This window comes from Hetaerina americana, unplaced genomic scaffold (genome assembly GCF_022747635.1).
Source record: "Hetaerina americana unplaced genomic scaffold, ioHetAmer1.1.p SCAF_7, whole genome shotgun sequence".
Lineage (NCBI taxonomy): Eukaryota > Metazoa > Arthropoda > Insecta > Odonata > Calopterygidae > Hetaerina > Hetaerina americana.
Window position 1 is genome coordinate 68,277,005 of NW_027287316.1, and position 20,297 is coordinate 68,297,301.

Here is a 20,297-nt window from a genome sequence, read left to right on the forward strand (position 1 = left end):
CATTCCCAGTCTTCTCTGGCGGACCCAAAGTAAGATTTCGTCGTCTCATCCTCGAGAGAATGATGGTTTTCCAATTTTTCAGCTCTTTCTGGTAGGTTTAACGAGCAACAGTTGCACGTTCAACTACCTTCCGTCCTCCTATAATGCTAAGGAAGGGACATATGAGTCGTCCAGAAGAAAATAGTAGTATAATTTTTTAAAGTGCTGGTGATTTTCACGTTAAAACGGGGGTTAGTTTACTTTCCAATAAGTTCCTTCGCCGGAGGTACCCGATTTAAAGCCTCAGTATTAAGCCAAATCTCGACTAAAGATACTTATGCCCCCACTGAGCTGCGTCTAAAAGTCTACACATTGAAAAACATCCAGCTGCTATCTGTACTAGCAGTAGTCCTTTTGCTGTCGAGGCAACGGTAAAGGATTCTTTAACACCTAGGAAGTCTTCTTCCATAGATATTCAGCTTTAGAATTAATTTTTCATTGCCTGCCGAAGTTATATTGGACAAATATTTTTAAGTCAAATGAAACGCCAATATTAATGAAGAGGTAATGATTTTAACCTTATTATTATATTATATTATTTACTCATGGTTTTGTTCCTCATCTACTAATTCAGTCGACAGGGTGAGTTACCAAATTTGCTGTCTTAAATCAACTAAGGGTGTTTTTTTCATAAACAAACCTTAACAATGCCCCCAATATTGATATCTTTCATGTAATTGAACAGTTCCTTAAAAGAAAACATTGTTGGGTTTATATATACGTATATGTATACATATATATGTGTGTGTGTATGTATATATTTTGTGTGTGTGTGTGGGTCGCGGTAGTCTACGGGGTAGAGCGTTGGACTGTTGATCGGAGGAGCTCGGGTTTGATACCTGGGGAAGACACACTGGGCACCTGCAGCTCCACCCAAGCCACGTGATTTCGGGTACCAGATCTTCCTGTGAAACCATAACCGACACAGGGAAAGGAACTGGCCCCCCTAACCTGATGTGTGAATTTCACACGCCGCATAGGGCTTAGTAATGGGTGAACTCTACCATCACCTACCAAACCGACCTTCGGGTTGATTACTGTGTTTATGGTTTTATATATATATCTATATGTAATTTTATATATATATATATATATATATATATATATATATATATATATATATATATGCACAGACACATACACGTATGCATACATAAATACCCGTACCGAATCGGTAGGGGAACTTGGGTAGGAAATCGGGTATTCTCATGATCCATACACCTATTCAAGCATTATTTCGTAATTTTCAGGTAGCCCACTATAGTTAAATCATTAATTTGGGTTATTTTTTATTAAAATGATTCTATGTTTTCGAGATTCCAATTTTTAAGGTGATACCATTATATACTTGTTAGATTTTGACTTCTCCACGTTGAATAAATTCTATTAAGCCCATGTATTCACTATTTTGCTGGATATCTCTGCTGGCAACCATTCTGTTGAAATTTCACGCCATTTGATATGTATGAAAGGTGATTACATATGAGATTTCGATTTTCTCTGTCGTGGAATGCATAAAATGAAATGTTATGCTTTGGCAATGAATCGATGCAGCCGAAATTTTTGTTTAGCCAGGGTTTCTTCAATATAGGTTATCTTATATTAATGGTATGAGGACTGCTTCGTATTCGATTTTAGACCTATGGATTTTTTGCCTAGAAAATATAGGTCTGTATCTATTTCATTTTGGCAGTTAGCAGTAAATATTTTGTCTCTTTGAAATAACTATATTTTATAAGAGCACATAGAGTAAACCTGTGGTAACACAAAATATTTATTGTTTAGTTATAAGGCTTAGCAATTAAGAAAATTCATTGCTGGGTGATTTTCTGTGATGTTTTTCATCATGGTAATCAATTCAAGATCGCTCATAACTGGAAATTCTAAAGTCATTGGTTCTTATACGTATTCGCATTTAAAGGTGCCTTATTCACTGTGGTATCAGCTACCGAATGAAAAATTTTCAGCTAAAAGGGTAGCGTTTCGGTTCGATTGAAAGAAACACACTTTCAGTGATTATCGCTGTTAAGTTTTTTTAGCACAGCCTTATTATATTTCAGATAATAAGAGCCTTATTATCTTTCAGATAATAAGGCTGGAAAGGAAGGCACTTTGAACACTTACCAATTTAGTTTGGGTTTCGTGTAACCTGATGTACGAATGTAGAATGAATGTCGAGGAGAATTCCTCCATTTTAGAAACCACGAAGGGAGCACTCCGGATGTCGGAGGTCGAGCAACCCTTCGATTAGAGTGAAGTGTGTTAGGCTATTCGGAGTCAAACCAGGAGCATACGTTACCCTTTAACACGTGCATATTTCCTTCGCGCCTCATCCAAGACGTCATCTCCATACGTGGGGGAGCGATGGGTGGCGATATGCAGCTCTTCGAAAAAAAAAAGACCCCGCCCCTCTTTAACGCGCACTACCCACTGGAAAACTCCATTTTTGCTTTAAAATTAGTCTGGAGACCATAAATTATAACTTCCATTCCTTCGAAACGGCCGGGAGGCAGTGGGTTGACTTAAAGAGTTGTAGTTATGTGTGTACAGTCCGCCCCCTTGAACTTCGGTTCCTTTTCCTCCCGTGGGTGGATTTGATGGTAGCGTGAGGGAGACCTGGTAAGAGGAATATCCTCTCCGCTTCACCCCTCATCCACTACCCATATTTTCACCAGGTGAGAATATATTGGAGTTTCGGATTAGTACGGCGAACAAATTGGCAATTTATTCTCTTAATGTCTGGGCAAAGGTCAAACCCGTGCGTTATAAAATCTTACTCCTGTGACCGCTTTCTTATTAGTCAAGTTCTATTTTGAGGCATGATTCTTTTATGGGGATATTAACTTAAAATACTGTTATTTTTCTCATGTCCTCGAGATCTTTACCGGATTGGGTCAGCGGTCGATATGTTCAAATGTGAGATCGTTTGTCTATAAACGATGTTTATTTTTGTTTGTCTGTCTTTGTGCCCCTCGAAGACTTTAGCATAAAATGAAGATATTCCAATATTTTGCAAGGCACCGATCATTGGTTGTTTATATCTACCATTAGTAAATCATTACTTCAGTGTGTGATCCCTCAAAAAGTTATAGATAATCGTGTGTGGGGCATCTTCCTTTGAACATTTTCTCATGTTTTTTGTGCATCTAAAATATGCAAAAAGTAGTGATGATACAGGTTTCCAGAAACTTAAAATTACCATTACTGTGATAAATTTAGTGTTTATTTATCTGAGCTTAAAACCCAAATGTTGGTTGTGGATCATCATTAGTTTTCAATCCGAAGTTTCGTAATTACAGGCCTCCATTCTTCTCTATTCCATGGTAATTCCTTTATCCCTATTGATCCCCAGTCTCACATCTTTCTTAGTTTGCCTCAAGTATTTGACCCTCGAATACCTCTGGTAGTTCCCTTTTTTATTTTTTCCTCAGCATTTGCAATCTCATAATTAATTGTCCCTTATATTCTATCCTACCCGTTTCTTTTACGTACGTAATGCGCATTCCTCATTCTTTTTCTCTATTAAAAATGACTTTAATTCCAAGTGGCATTAATAAGTTAAATAACAATTAGAAATTTCCGGATTCAAATTTTACGGACGAACACAGTATTTTAGTTTTAATTTTGCAGATGTATCTATGCTACGTTTGAAGCTCATGCATATAACATTTATCTGGGATAGGGTACCGCGGTGTTATATATGTTTCCTGTTTAAGGTATACATTCCAAAGTCATTTTAGAAATATTTATGTTGTATACTTTAATTCCAGGTGCTTAATTTTAATGCATAATTTTGCTAATTTTGACTGCATAGGCATTTATGAGCTATTAATTTATCTAGTGAATATAAAATTTTACTACATGCTGGAATATTCAGTTCCACTTCAACAAGGAATATTAGGGATAATACAGAAAACTGAAAAAATACACTTAATACAATAAAAATTATTGGGAAGCTATGAAACTTGTGGAATTCTATGGCAACTATACAGTGGATGTTGTTTTTGTCGTTTGGATCTTTTTTCGGGACGGAGTTTTTTCACCATACCCTTTCTTTTTGACCAGGCCACCTTAGAGCATAGTAGCAAATCGATGCACTCGGCAGACAAGGACTATCCTCATATAATATGCAGTTTCGAAGTCATACTATCCGCTGCAGTATAAGAAGTTGAATTCAAATGAAATTTAAATTTAGGTTAGCGGGATTTTTAGACAGAAAAACTTCAGACAGAGACGCGGATAAACAAAGTTAATTAAGAGATGGAGGAAATCTGGGTATTAAAAGGACCCCTCTTTCGTTTCCATTGCTGGCGAAAGGGCCGTCTTATCGCACTTAACATGACCGTATCGAAGGCCCTTGGATTAAGGCCAATAGATAGGGGAGCTGGGAAAGTCTGCGATAAAGAACTGAGGGATTCGGGAAGTGGATGGGTAATATTGGGAGGAGAATTGAACGGCGCAGAGGGGAGGGGAGAAGAGTTGTGAGATCGGGAAGCCAGAAGGCTCAGAGTGACCCTTGGAGCCCCCCCTTACAATCCCTTCTATGACTCCGGTGTTCGATATCCGTGTCACGCCGATAAAAATAAAATAATTCCTCCTTTATCCTCTTATCTTCCGGCACCTTTTGGGGTAATCATCGTGAAGCATTCAGGTGGCGTTTTGGAGGAGAGATTACGGGGATCGGTGAACGTTTAAAGAGGCGTTGCACCCTTGAGCACGTCATCCATAACTCTCGCCGAGGAGCTGAATGTATGGGACGCTAGAAGGGTGCACGGTGAGAAGAATCGGAACTCTCTGGGGTGAACAAAGGTTTCAAAGAATAGTCCGTAAATGACTTGAAGCTGATTGTTGGGATAAACAGATGTGTCCCCATCCCTCGCTCCATACCTCTTTTGAGAAACTAATCCACAACTCCACGGCCTTCTTCGAAAGAAATGCTTTTCTTATATATTATCTATCGCGATGTTAAGTTTGCTTATGATCGAAGGGTTATGTTTGAACTGAAACGCTTTATGGTGACCCCTTGTAAATTCAAGTAATACTGTTCACAGCAAGTACTTCACAAGAAACCAATGATGCTTAAAGAGATGAAATTCATTACCAACCTAAGTGTGCGAATTTTTCACTATTAAAATGAAGTGGGCTCCAAATTTACCTATCGAAACCAGTATTTGCGTTGAATACCACAGTGTAGTGAGTGGCTAATTTGCAGGCTTAAAATTTGGTGAAGATGAATAGGAATTGTTATCTATTGCATTCAAATGTCTCAAACCTGTCTCATTCGATTTGTATCCCTCCCAGGCGTTCGAAACCTTAAGACTAGTGCTCGAATGACATTTGGAATTAGGTATTTGCGCTGCCAAAGCGCGTACCTTCTCTTTTGTCAGATTTATTAGATTGCACAGCAAATAAATGATACCGGTGGGACATGCAAATTATTTTTAGGGAGGACAGAGAAGTATTATTGCCTCAACAGAGTGCAATACACTTGCCATATCATTCGCATTGAGGATCCTAATAGTGGTCATGGAAGTCGAGGGAAATTTTTCTGTTCCTAGATTGTTTTTTTGTAATTACGAGAATATCGTATTAAAAATTTATTGAATAACTAAAACTTTGGCTTAAAATTTTAATCAGGCCAACAAACTAATTGTTCGCCCAGTAACCTTTTTGGGTTAACTTTTAAAAACTTAACGAGAATAAGTTATTTGTTACAGAAACAATAGCAAATGATTGCATCAAAAATCAAAAAAAGTGACCAGTGAGTCTTGGCATATCATCCGAGTCAATTTGGAATCCATGTTGGGAAAATCTCCTTGAGGATTCATCATTGCTTCATAATCCAACTCAAATTTTTATACCTCACCAGATTGCTTTACCAAATGTATTCTATAGGCTTAAAAGAATTCATTTTTGACTTTCCTGTTTATATTATTTCTCGACTTCTTCTTATCTTAGAGATTACTGAGACTAAACAGCCATGATACGCAAGTCCACTGCCGTAACCAGATGAGATCATACTGCGGTGTCTCTTGAATTCTTTAAAAATGTACACTTGCTCACAACCTTACACGGAGTGCTAAAGTTTTATACAAAAAGCAATGGCAAACGGATTTTTTTAACCCTTACAGCTCAATCTTCTGACTAAGGGTATTTAGTAGCTCTTAGCTGGTTTTGTTTACATATTTTACAAGCATATATTAATATGTATGCTTGAACTATGTTCGTTTTAACGTCTCAAATGAATATTTGTAGCCCAGGCAGGAAGAGCGTTTTAAAACTTAAGTTGATCAAATACCTGGAAATTTAGAGGATCGTTAAGGAATCAATGGCTAATTAATGTTTACAAAAATTGGCGAGCTAGAAAAATACTGTTTCGTAAAGTAGTTGATGAATTTCCATTAGTAAAATCAGGGAAGGTAAATTTTCTATGCAGTTATTCTTGTTGTGTTGATTGATATAAATTTCGTGTCTTGACCTCATGTAAAAAAATCTTAAGCACATGACACAATTTTTATTAATTTTCCGAGCCCGAACATAAGTCATCGTAGCAGAAGCATTGCTTAGGTCGAGGCATATTTCCATAAATATATTCATTTGCAAACGAATACCTACTTTGAGATCACTAAAATAGCCGCACCACGTCCATAGGGTGGGATGTTAAATAGTTTGAATCTTTGGCTCCTTTTATCAAGAATAAAATATTATTGACGTGGGGTAACTCTCCACCCTTTCTCCTATTCATTTACCGTAACTATAGCAAAATCTACCCATATGTAGTGGCAAAAGTGGCTCCATGCGTGGATTGTTTTTCCTAACCGCTTTGGATCGTAAAAATACGGGAATTGAGGTCACTCCGTACTTGTATGTATGCCGCGTGATATATATATTCATAATTTATTGAAGAACGGCAACCACAAATCTTCTATTCCTTCAGTGTATTGCGGTTATTCATCTTTTCTTTCGTCTGCTGTGATCAAAGAAGTCTACCAATGATGATGATGAAAGATTTTTAGAACGGTTCCTGCGATATTTATCCTCATACACTGGCTTCTTTATTTCGTTTGACACTTTCACCTCATCAGAATTCTTAATGTATGGGATGACCTTTCGTTCAGCATGATTTACAGTCCCTTCATTGTATATGTTTCCAGCGATGATGAAAGAATTTGATAATTACCTAACCCGCATGCATGTTCTTATGAGACCTCGCACATCTTTGAATTCAGAAACCTCAGTCTGACTAAAAATAACGATAATGAGCGTCCCCGATTTCTGGGGAAATTATTTGGAAGCATTTTCGGTATCAAGCGTGACAAGTCCGTAAATCAATGGGCGCATAAATGCCGTCGCATGCGATGCATGGGGGAAGCTGTCCTTTCCCTCCTCTCTTTACCCTGCTCCTTAAATCACTCTGGGGGCGGATACTCAGAAAAAAATACCCAAGACGGTTCCTCCCCTTTTATTCCTCGAGGACTACTCCCAAAATCTCCCCTCTTCCAGACCGCCTTCGTTCTTCAGCACACTCACTCCGTCTTCCTCTCTCCCCGCCCATTCCCACCCCCCCTCTCCCCCGTTTCAACCCTCCCCCCGACCGTGAAATGAGAACATTCCACACGTGCGCGCAAACGGAGCACGTGGCTCACCCACTCACCCATGGGACCCACCCCGCTTCGCTTCTCCCCCTCCTCCACACCTTCCTAGCCTCCAACCGCCTTCCCCTACAGTAAATTCCCATGCACCCGGCTGCATGCACTCGGCGTGGAGTCTGAAGAGCCGAGACGGTTTTTCTCTTTTCCTGTCTCCATTCTCCCCCCCAAATCGGCTACGGAGTCACTCCCACCTTCCCCCATGGCCCTCGGGGTTAGTTCATTGTTTCGGTCTTTGAGAATTCTCACTTTAAAAAAATCAGTTGGTTTTCCGATGCTCAAATCCATGAAGGAAGGTTTTAAGGCATTTTTGGTGTTCAAGATGTTAATACCATGTGAAGTATGTGTCACGTACCACTACAATTATATTATCTTCCCGCATTTGCAGAAGCTGTGACGCGCTACAGTCGTCCTAAATTAGGCGGGTCTGATTGCAACGCTCTGCTTGCCGGATCAGGCACGCGCATCGTAGGTTGTCGACCCGGCTTCCTAATTTTAATATAAGCTCTTTATTTAACCTTCTTCTTTAATATATATATATATATATATATATATATATATATATATATATATATATATATATTATTAGGTAATCTACCGGTTAAGGTAGGTTTTTGGATGGACGTAATTACTAATTAAATAATTTGTGGCCCCTAGCAAAACACAACATCCTACTCTGCATCAGATCCCTCTTCAGCTCTGAGTACTTCCTTCCTCCCTTCATCCCGTCCAACATCCCTATCCTGTTCCTTCACTTTCCTCGTTTGCCTACCATTCTCCCCTCAATTACAGTCTTCAACATCCCGCTGCCGGTCAAAACCCCCTTCAGCCACTTTTCCTGCCTCCAAAGGATATCTCCCAACAAACCCCTCTCTTCGCCCACCATACCAAGTACTTCCCTCAATCCCACGCCTCAATTTATTGTTTAATTCTTTGTACTTCAGTTTGCCTAATGCTGTATTTACATTCTTCCATTTTCGCCGCTCATCCATCTTTTTAATCATCTCATCCGTGATCCATGGTTTCCTAGTCCTTTTAGCGTTAACGGTTCCAATAGTGTCTTTTGCGCCTTTAGACAACCCTTTCTAGATACTTTCCCATTTTTCTTCGATAGTACTTAGCTCTTTACCATCCTCTATGATTTCCTCTTCCACCTGTTTTTATTCCTTCCTTTTCAAACCATTTAATGCTTCTACATTCCGTTTTCTAACTCGCCGCCCCTGCCTTATCTTTTTGAAACGGACGCTACATTTCATAACCACTAAATTGTGGTCAGAGTCCGCATCTGCTCCCGGGAAGCTGTGCGAATTTACCACACTGTTCCTAAGCCTGTGTCTAACCAGGATATAATCTAGCTGATACCTTTCTCAGTCACCTTGGCATTTTCCATGTATACTTGCGTCTTTTGTGGTGTCTAAACCAAGTGTTGGTGATGACTAGCCCCTGTCTCCTGCAGACCTCAACTGCTTTCTCCCCGCGGTCATTCCTCGTGCCTAAACCGTAGTCCCCCACCTCATCACCATCTCTTCCTTCGCCTACCGTCGCATTCCAATCCCCCATCACTATCAAATGTTTCCTTGCAGGAACAAACGCGATTATGTCCTCTAACTGATCGTATATCCTATCGACCTCTTCTTCCTTATGGTTGCTCGGTGGTATGTATACCTGAATAATAACAAAGTTCGTCGGTTCTGCTTTTATCTCTACTGGTAATAATCTATCCGTTACCTGCTCTATGTTTACTACGCTTCTTCCTACCTCTTCATTTAATACTATGGCAACCCCTCGTTGGCTCTCGTCCCCACCGCTGTATATTATTCTATACTTATCACTCCAGTAATCCCCGCTATCTTTCCATCTCACCTCGCATAGACCTAAAATATCTATATTTCCCCTTTCCATCTCTCGCTTAACATTCTCCAATTTCCCTGTCCTCATCATTGTCCTAACATTCCACGTTCCTGTTCTAACTAATTTGGTCTTCTTCTCCTGCGTCTTCTGTCCTGCTGCTGCTGGTTTTCCCTTGCAAGGGTTTCGTTGGATGACGACCGCGGAAGCCTTGCCTCCCCCGCTGCCGGGCACGACACACGGCCGATTGGGCCGAGCCCCGTAGTTGCCAGGACTCAAAATATCTGTATAGTCCATCATTTTAATCTTGGGAATGATAATTGAGGTGGTTTCCCGTTGCCTTCCTCAATAGTGTTTTTAACGTGACACCATCATTTATTGGCCGCCCCATTGGGGTCAGACGCCATTGCAGGCGCCTCACTGAGGAACAGACGCTGCGTGGACTACCTTTCGTCTGGCTTCCGTCTACCTTCTGACCGTCTACCTTCGACCTATCTGGCATGGGTGACCCTACCAGGAGCAATAATTATTACTCCCGCCAGCACAGCTCTAGGGGTCATCGGAACGCACAGGCCCTTCCACCACGTCAAGGTTGTAGTCCGAGGAGGGATATATGTATATATATATATATATATATAATTATTATTAGGTAATCTACCGGTTAAGTTAGGTTTTTGGATGGACATAATTACTAATTAAATAATTTGTGCCCCTAGCATAACACAACATCCTACTTTACATCAGGTCCCTCTTCAGCTCTGAGTACTTCCTTCCTCCCTTCATCCCGTCCAACATCCCAATCCTGTTCCTTCCCTTTCCTCTTTTGCCCAACATTCTACCCTCTATCACAGTCTTCAACATCCCACTGCCGGTCAACACCCCCTTCATCCACTTTTCCTGCCTCCATAGGATTGCTCCCAACAAACCCCTCTCTTCGCCCACCATACCAAGTACTTCCTCATTTGTTTTCTTCTCTGTCCATTTCACCTTCTCCATTCTTCTCCACACCCACATTTCAAAAGCCTCCAATCTAAGTCTATCCTCCTGCTTCAATGACCATGTTTCCGCGCCGTACATAGCCACGCTCCAAATCAAAGTTTTTACGAGTCTTTGTATTGTGCGACACACAGGGGTGTCCTAGCATAAAATAAACTTGGAGAAGCGAAGGAAATTCTATCACCCCATATATAATATCTGGAATTACCCGTAGTTACGTTTTTTATCGATAAGGGTTTCTTCATTATTTAATTAAAAAAATAAAATAATTATACTTGACATGCAAGTCATTCACAATAATACATATCTCTTGTAAGAGAGAGAATTAAATAATGAGTGAGTATTTTAAATAGGGGTGTGAGATTCTTGTCTATAGTTCTGTGGCTACGGTCATCGCAAGATGATCTAACCGCATATATGTCAAGCGAGTTTTCTTGAGTAGCCGAAGGGATACGTGTGGCTTTTATTATGGTAGTTTTTTAACGCATGGCAATGTAATTTGTGCTTATTACTCAGCCTAATATGCGGTCTATTACTCTAATCCTATTCTATCATAGTGCCTGGTGTTGTTTCTTTGCTTGGAAAATGTGTTGTCATCCGTTATATAATGGAGACATGAGTCCGAGTGATGAGTTATTTATTTCAGCTAAGTCATCAATTAGTGATTACATTTAAACAACCTTGGGGACCGATATAACATATTTACTTTTTGCTGCACCGGGGTTATATCTATATTTGCTATGCATAACTAATTATTAGCGTACTTTGAATTTACCTTACGAGTCAGATAATATGGTAGCCAGGTACCTATCAAAGTGGAGGGGGGAGAGGATTATCATCCCTTTTGCCATTGCTATATTCTATATAGCAATATTTGATTAGAAGCATTACTTTAAAAATGAAGCCCTACCCCTAATCCCCTACTTAGTAGTAGTAATTATTACGGGAAACGACCGACAGCCTAGGTCATTTGGGATAGGAGGATAATTTATTGCGGGTAGGACCTTCAGGAAATGGAGGAAGGGTGGACAGAAATCCGGCGTCGACCTACGATTAACGAAAGACGTCAAGCGATACACAGGTATACTTTAGCGCACCATCTGATGAAAGGCGTGCTCAAAGTGCTTTTCACAAGGCGCCCCAAGTAGAGATCGGGATACCATTGAAAAATCCTGCCACCAGTGAGATTCGATTCCGGGTACTTGGGATGGGTAGCCAGCACATTTAGCACCGCACCATCCCTTTCGGCCATAATTACTGACAGAAGAGTAGGCACGCACTTAAATTGAAATATTTCTTGAGTTTATTTGAATAAAAAAATTGAAAGACTGAGAGATAAAGAGAACGATGAGTGATAGTGCCGTCACCCTTCAATAATTAAAAATATGATGCTTGATGTTCTAATGTCATTAGATTAGTGAATGAAGGATATATTAAATATCCCGTTATGCAGATAGCTGTAGAATGGCAATTAATCGACCATTACAGAATCGGCCGGGTGCTCTGTGATTTTCTTAGATTTTCCTGTCATTCGCGATCATCAACCAGTGTAACCTAATATTTGCGTTGGTGGCAGTGCAACGCGATTTAAATTCCTTAATAATAATATTCAGAATACTCCTAGACATGCACGAGGATACGAAGAGAGACTAGTTGTGAAGGTTGCTAGGATGCATAGCCCATTGAGGATGATCCAAAATGAATGAGAAATGAGTGGTCCGTTGTTGGTGTGATGATTGTGTTTAGCTTTACATTGGTGGAAAAGTTGCATCTCTAATAATTTACCTCTATAATGCTTACAGTACGAGTATCCTGCGCATTTAGTATAGATATTATCTACAGTAGTGTTCGAGTCAATGTGTGCTTTTGATGAAACCAGAGACTGAGTAATACTACACTTGTATGTTACGTGGGACTTTTAAGTCCCACGTAGTACAAATAAAACATATTACCCCAACCGCAGTTATCAAGCCGATTTGTGAGGTAAAAGCTTACCTAATCCTGAGCCCAATGGTCCGTGGAAATCGAAGATCAGGGTTGGAGGACTAGTTTATAGTTTCTAAAATTCCTGGGGTTTAATTAATATATGGTACTTGAAAAATCATACAGCTTGTTTAAAGTTGAGGGTGCCCATAAGCTACACTAGTAATCGAACTCAGGCCCTCTCGTTCAGCGTTGTACCTACTTGAATATCATGCTCTATTTATTAAATAAAATTAATTTTTATTCATATTTAATTTATACCGTAAAATGACCGTAGCTGTCGACGCATCCTATAAACCCCCTTAATTTATACCTCGCTTCTTTTCGTCCAAAATGCCCTCTCTTTTCCTCCCTCCAACTCACTCAACAAAGATTCTCTCCCCGTTTTGACATTATTCAACTTTTAATTTCCTCTCAATACTACCACAGTAAATTTTCTTCCCTTCAAAATTTTCCCACAAACTCGTTGTCATGTGTGGCACTTCATTTGTTTTCTTTTCCGTCCATATGTTCATACTAGCATACATTACGAATTATTATGTTCACTAAAATGAAGAGGGTCTGAACTATTAGCTTTGAATTAGTAAGGTGTCAGTCCTATAAAAATTATTAATTTTTAACAACTCTATATTGATATTTCGGTCAACTAGGTAACCATCAACGGTAGTGAGAATTTGACAACGAGGAAGACATTAGTATCGAAGTACTGCCCGTGGTAAAGTGTTATCCGATTATTGTTTATATCCTCGATGAGGATATAAGAGTAAGCTATAGTTAATACCAAAAAAGTGTGCATTAATGATTTGAAGTGATTTCGATCGTAAATTTGCGTGAATTACTTTGCCTATCATAAATTATATTTGCTCTTTATCTATTTGAATTTAAAAAAAACGGAATAGGTTTGAGAATCGGCGCCTTTTAACCTATTGAAAAGAATCACCTCCTCACAACGACCGGATTTTAATAACGAGGAAAAAAAATTACCATTTGATCATTTTTCTCGCTTCATTAGGATGTATAAAAAGGAAAGGCTGCTATTCATGTAAAAAAAGCTCTTTCAAAGTTTGCCTATTGCAAAATTGATGCATTTTGAAAAGAGGAAATGTAATTTTTGATCACAGCGCTATGATAGCATTTACCTTATTTTTAACCCATTCAAACTTTCTCGTTCGTATGATTCTTGATTATATTTATTCTAATATCCTATATAAGAATGAACTTGATTAAAAATATCTATTTAAATATGGATTGATCACTTTTAGCATAAAACATGGGAATTTAAAGGGAGGTTTTTCGAGTGTCCAAAAATTCCAGAGGGGTAATAACCCTATTTGCCCCTTGAATCCTCCTTGAGTCCACTCATGTGTGGTAGTTCTTTTTCTTTGAGATGATATTCTTCGGCTGCGCAACGTTCTTGCTCCGCCACTCATACCTAAGTCGCTCTTTTTCCCCCTTGTCTCGTGATCCGTCTTTCATACTCGTTCTACCCAATATTTTCGTCCTAAACCCCTTCCCTCTCAAACTCTCAGCGGCCCTTCCTACTGTTTTCTCTGCCCTTAAATCTCCCGAAAAAGCGGAGTCCCCTAGAATGCACACACAAACACGCACGCCCTCACGCACATGCATACATTTTAGTTCTCTCCCTTATTTTCACCTAAATTTCAACCATGAACTCCTTACTTCAAACCCTGCCCCTTCCCGAACCCGCCCTCACGCATTTTTTTCCTTTTTGACTTCTCCAACCGTAACCGAAAATTTATGGCATAAGGTGTGCGCTGGGCTCGTGCCTGCCTGCGCTCGCGTCACTGTACCACCACCCTCCTCGCTTTCTCGTCTCGCCCTTAACGAAGATTTATTTATTTTGCTCCGTTTTAAGCGTCCCCAAACGAAGAAGAGAAAGGAATGGGGTGTTGTGGTCGCACTCCCTTCCTTATTCGATTTGACGTCTGGGAGGCGATGGCTTTTAGCTTTCGAGCACCCTCGCGGTGAATTAGGATTTCCCGCCGTCGGGAATTCTTCATTCTTTACATGGATTCTGTATAATGCATCGAAAATCGCTGAAAACTTGATGGGATTAACTCTATTCAGCCGGTGATCATTAGCGGTGTTATGGCACATGCATTCTGGAGCAATTTCTAATAATTGTTTTTTATTAAATATGATTTTAATATTTAATTTACTCTTTTTGCAATTGTGAACTTGAGGTGGAGAAATTTCATAGCAGAGAATGCATGATCTGACTTGAGAAATGTCGCTCATACATGTTTTTTCTCACTGGAATAAATCATTGTATTCTCTCAAATAATATTCCAGAAAGGGTCGTGATAGACAGTAAAAACATTCGCGAACTTGATCTTTTATTTTAGTTTCAGGCTTTCAGTTTTAATGCTTAGGTACTAATAGGATGATATAGTAATACTTTTAAAACAGTAGGAAAACTTGTCTGTTCATATGTCGTGGAAAACGTTTACATAGCTCCAGCCAATTACACTTGATATCCGACGAGCTCTTCTAACTCCAAATTACACTGGACCTATTCGAGCCTTTTTTATCCTTACAAATGATTAGTCAAACGGTTTTATTTTTATCCTAATGGAAAACTAGCTGCAATCGTCCAGTCTGTCACTACCGAACAAAGTATTTTGTGCGTATTAGTGAGGGAGAAATTGGGAAAACATAATATATTTCGTGTTTAGATAAGGGAGCCTGGCCTATTTATGGCGGGTGTATATACCGCCATCCAGACAGGATATGTGAAAAGAGCGTGTCCTATGGCCCTAAGGGACATGTTTGTAGACACGTGCATTAACGACAGATATACTTGGTGTTCCAGCAATCCGTCAGCAAGTCAAGCAGCTAGGCTAAGCAAACATTCTTCCGTTTCGACACCTGCGTGGATAGAGAAACGTTTGGGAATAGTAGTAGGGGATTAAGTTGAATACCACTTCCAAGGGCGAGACAGGAAGGATCCACCATTCTTCTCTCGTCTCTTTATAGAGTTACGTGACCGTAGAAACGCATTATGATGTTCTTCCATTGTATAGCATTTCTGTTTTCCTCCTCGTAGTCCTCTAAAATTATTCGTTAATATATATAGAGAATTGAAAATCTCCAACGGACCCGAGTCTAATATCAAGCTAGTAGCCTTTTTCATGCAATTAAAATTTTGCAACGAATCGCGCGGCTCTACGCTGAATCTTTTCAGTTCCGCGAATGCAAATTTGAGGCCTTATAAAAGCAAGCCCTGGCTTCTGATCAGAGAAACCATGTCTGTCAAAATTTTGTGCTTCTTAAAGCAAAATTTTATCATTTAAATAAATTTTTAAATATATGATGTTTTTGGAACCAGTTACCGAAGGATACTTGTCCTCTTTGACATTTGTATATGGTCTCAGCCTAATTCATTCTCAAAATTCCAGTATATACATTATTTCCTTTTTCTTATCTGTTTTGACGAATGTTTATCTGGTCATTGTGCTTGATAGTTGTAAGCTTATTCCTAGAGTAATGGTTCTCAAGAGGTCCGCTTGGTTTTAGGTAGATGCTCAAAAGTTTTTATATATCCACTACAAGAAAAAAGCTATAGGTAGACTGCGACTCCTATTTACATGCTCTCTCTTACTATTAAAATGTTTTCAAGTGTCAGAACAATTGAATATAGCTCGCAAATATTCCAGAAAGGTTATCTTTAAATGGGAATTTACGTTATAATTAGGGGTCTGGTGAGAGTTCAATAATTGGATAAATCATGAAGCCAGATAATTACACACATCCTTGATTGCACAAAATATCACCGTATTAACTTGCAATTATAATAATTTTATAAATACGGAATAATTTTTTTTATGAAGTATAGTAAGAAAAAGGTTTGCGATAGTTAATTGAGAAATAATTGAAATTTCGGAAGAGAGCAATGACCTTTTAAAAAAAAATGCACCCGGAAAAATGTTAGCCAGTTTAAAGGTTATGAATCTGAATCATATCTTGATATCTGATCTACTGATTCCCATAATATGCTGTTTTGGAGTTCTCAAAGAAGACATCGCCCTGAGAAATCAAGTTAAGGGAAATAAACAATAATCACCGCGAAGGCTCTTCAAAAGAGTCTGAGAGATCGATCGGAGTAGTTCTCAGCGTGTCTGCTGGCTACTGTGGGAGAATTTTTCCAGAGATTTCATTGATAAAGCTTTATTGGCTTTTCGCTCATAAAAGCTTTGGGAGTAAAAAATAATTCCTTGATTTTCCTGCTTTCGAACTGCTAAGGGGTATTTATTAGGGCTCCTTCCCCCAAGAATTCATAAAATTCACTTATTTATACCAAATGTGAATCAATATACGGCTCGAAAATACTTATTTTTTTCTCAATATAATTTTGTAATCTATATAAAACACGGAATGGAGCGTAGAACACTTATATTAAGGATTTAACAAATATATTCGTGAATAAAAACTTTTTTATGCAACTATGTTAGATAAAAAGATATTTTTTGGCGTTGAACTGCTAATAATCTCCTTGATTATAGCCAACATTTTTCATTAAAGAGCCTTTTTTGAGAGGTATTCACTTGAATTTTCTTTATAAATAGTCATTATTTAAATCAAATAGAAACCTTGTTATATTTCAAAGTTCCAGTTCCATATATTTTTCCAAAATCTTTGCTTTTGACCACTGGAGTACATTACGGATTGTCTAGTATCTGATATTATTATGTCTTCATATAAGGTAATTTACGAATTATGAAAATTTACTACTATGGGTGAATGTACTGAAATGTACTCATCCGCGAATGGGTACACCGCTGCAATCTACCCTAAATACATTTTTCTTGTGTTACTACTTGGTGTTGAAGGTTTAAAATTGGGATTAATTTCCATCATCATTACCCATAATCGTTCTGTCAAGGAACAGCTCAAAGACCCGGATTTTCCCATAATAAGGTACAGGATGGAGAAGTTAGAAGTTCGTCACTCCAGGAGAGTTGGTCCTCAGGTAGTGGCAAACTCAGGGAATGGCCATTTCAGACTATGCACAAGCACAGGCGTTTTCACATTCCTGAATAGAAAAACGTTTGAACGCCATTATCGGATTAAAAAAAACTGCAATGCACCTGCATACTCATATCTTAATTTTCAGGTATGAGTCTATATTTATATACCATAAATACGCGCTGATGACAATGTATATACTTACAAATACAAATAATATGTACATACATGCATAACCTACCTAAGTAGGGTGAAGTACCTATCAAAATTCCAGAAAAGATAAAATGTTCATCCTAATAAGAGAAAAATTATAAAATTTTAAGAAGCCCTGTCATTCTTATAACGTTATCGCCCAGCCGACAGCGGCAGGGTAATCTCTTAATATTTCTGATTACCATTTATTAAGAAGTTGGCCTCGTAAAACTTAGTACTGGGTTCATACCGTCAGTAAATGTCAAACAGTCAAAGAAGAGTAATAGAAATTGCAATGAGGAGTAGTTCTTTCATTAGCAAAGAGAACTGCGCTGTTCATGATGCGGTGACCTATCCTCATTCGAATAATTGTGGCCTCTTCTTTGCGACAATTTCCAATGGAGGTCACACACGGCGACACCTTCATATTATTTTTCGTAGTTCATTCCCAATCATACCTCGCCTCGTATTCCTTCGCTTTTATAGGGCTACGCGCCTTTAACATAAGCTTTGCCTCCTTTAAAGGTACCATTTCGGTGAAAAGATTAGGCTCTTTGAGGGCTTCCTAAGTTAAGGAGACTGCTTTCTGGTTACCTACTATTCCTACATGTCCAGAAATCCATAGGAATGAGACTCTCACATTTATTTTATGGCGGAAAAAAGGAGAGCGTGGATGTCCTGGACTAGAAGATTAAAGGAAGAAACGTAAGAGATGGATCCTATGACGCTCAATGAATTAGGGCAAATTAGGAACGATGTACCCAGTTGATTTTACTCGTTCCAAGGTAGGCAGCCTTGACAGCGTAAAGTTCTGATCTAAGAACATCACACAAGAAGGGGAGTTTTCCCTTGATCGTACCGTGGACAGATGAAGTAACTGCGCAAGCACAGTCTTCATTTGATTTGGGTACATCAGCAAAGAGTCTTGTGATCGGTATAGTATTCTTCCAATACCTCCCTAGCTTGACATTTAGGTTGAAATGAAGCCCACTGCGCTGCTCTGCGGTGTTCCTGGATAAATTTCAGGAATAGTTACGCCTGATTCGTTGAGAATATTTCCTAAACGAACAGTGAATGGCCAAGTCACCCCTGATCGTCGGTATAAAATATTAAAAGAAAAACAAGATTGAAGGGTCATGAAAAATTGAAGAAAGGAATCAACTGGCTCCACAAACTAAAAGTCTACCTGCGCTCCCTTACTTTCTTTTTTCAGGTGTCCCGTACGCGACTCGAATTTTTCTATTCGGAATGCCAAACCCTACCTCCTTCCCTGTGGCTATTAGAGGCTAGTTGTTTGAAGGGGAGGAGAGGCAACTCTTCGACCCCTGCTTATTCTTTCCCATAAAATATCACTGTGAATGGAAGAGGGTTGTTCTTGAAAGACGAGTGGAAGCAATTTATTGATACCTCCACCCGTCGATGGTGCCATTTTCGTGTTTTCTTTTTTTTTAAAGGAGAATCATTCGAGTATTTGGTCGCCAATATTCCTTCAGGTATTAAGAATTTTTTCTTGTCATTTGGAGCCCTGCTAAATGACTTATTTTAGACTTTTCTCCGTCCTGCGCCCTGATCTTAAGGTTCCATCAACTTATAATGGCGAATATATCTGGAATGTTTTCGTCGAATCCGCGACCAATGTAGATTTGACAAGGTTGTTGATTTTGTTTTCATTTAGGTGCTAGAGAAGGAAATGTTGGGATAATGGTGGGATACCATTGCTAATTAATGATTACACGTATGAGCCAAGAAAAATAAACAGGTATCAGAAAATATGCGATTCATTATAATGACTTTGGGATTGCGTTGGGATCTAGTCTTGCTCCTCAACACAAAATATTTAAAAAATTTAATGACCTATTGAATGATTTATTGATTTCTTTGAAATAACACGGAAGTGTTGAATAAAAAACTTGGACAATATAAGAATACATAAAAAAAACGCTCACACGTTATATCTGAATAATTTCGACGCAATTTAGCTCCGTCTTCCTCAGAAGAAACAGTACTGGCTGGCACACCAGTACTCGCGGTACTGATGTTTCTCTTTCTTGTGAGTAAGACGGAGCTAAATTCCGTCAAAATTATTAAGAAATAAAGCGTGAGTGTTCTTTTTATGTGTTCTTATATTATTTTTTGGTGTCCAAGGTATATATATATGTATATATATATATATATATATATATATATATATATATATATATATATATATATATATATATATGTGTGTGTGTGTGTGTGTGTATTCTACAGCACTTCAAATTTCACCGGTAACTTTAAGTTACCACCTGGTTTACTTCAACTTTACGATTTAAAAGTGTTTCGCCTTATTAAGACGCGGCGTAGAGACCTCTCCGCATTCAATGAAAATCGCCCATTAATCGATATAAGACAGCATCAACTTTATGTTGCTTGAGGCTAAATTTTACTGCATATTTTCCGAATTCGACCAAGAAGTAAACGTGTATAATGTGGTAGAAACCTTATATATTTATATGTCATGGATGACTCAAAGGAGCATTCCTTTTCATTTTGCTTGAAATTCCGGGAGAACTATAATGTTCTGAATTTTAAAACATATGAAAAATATTCTGTATTCCCCGCTCA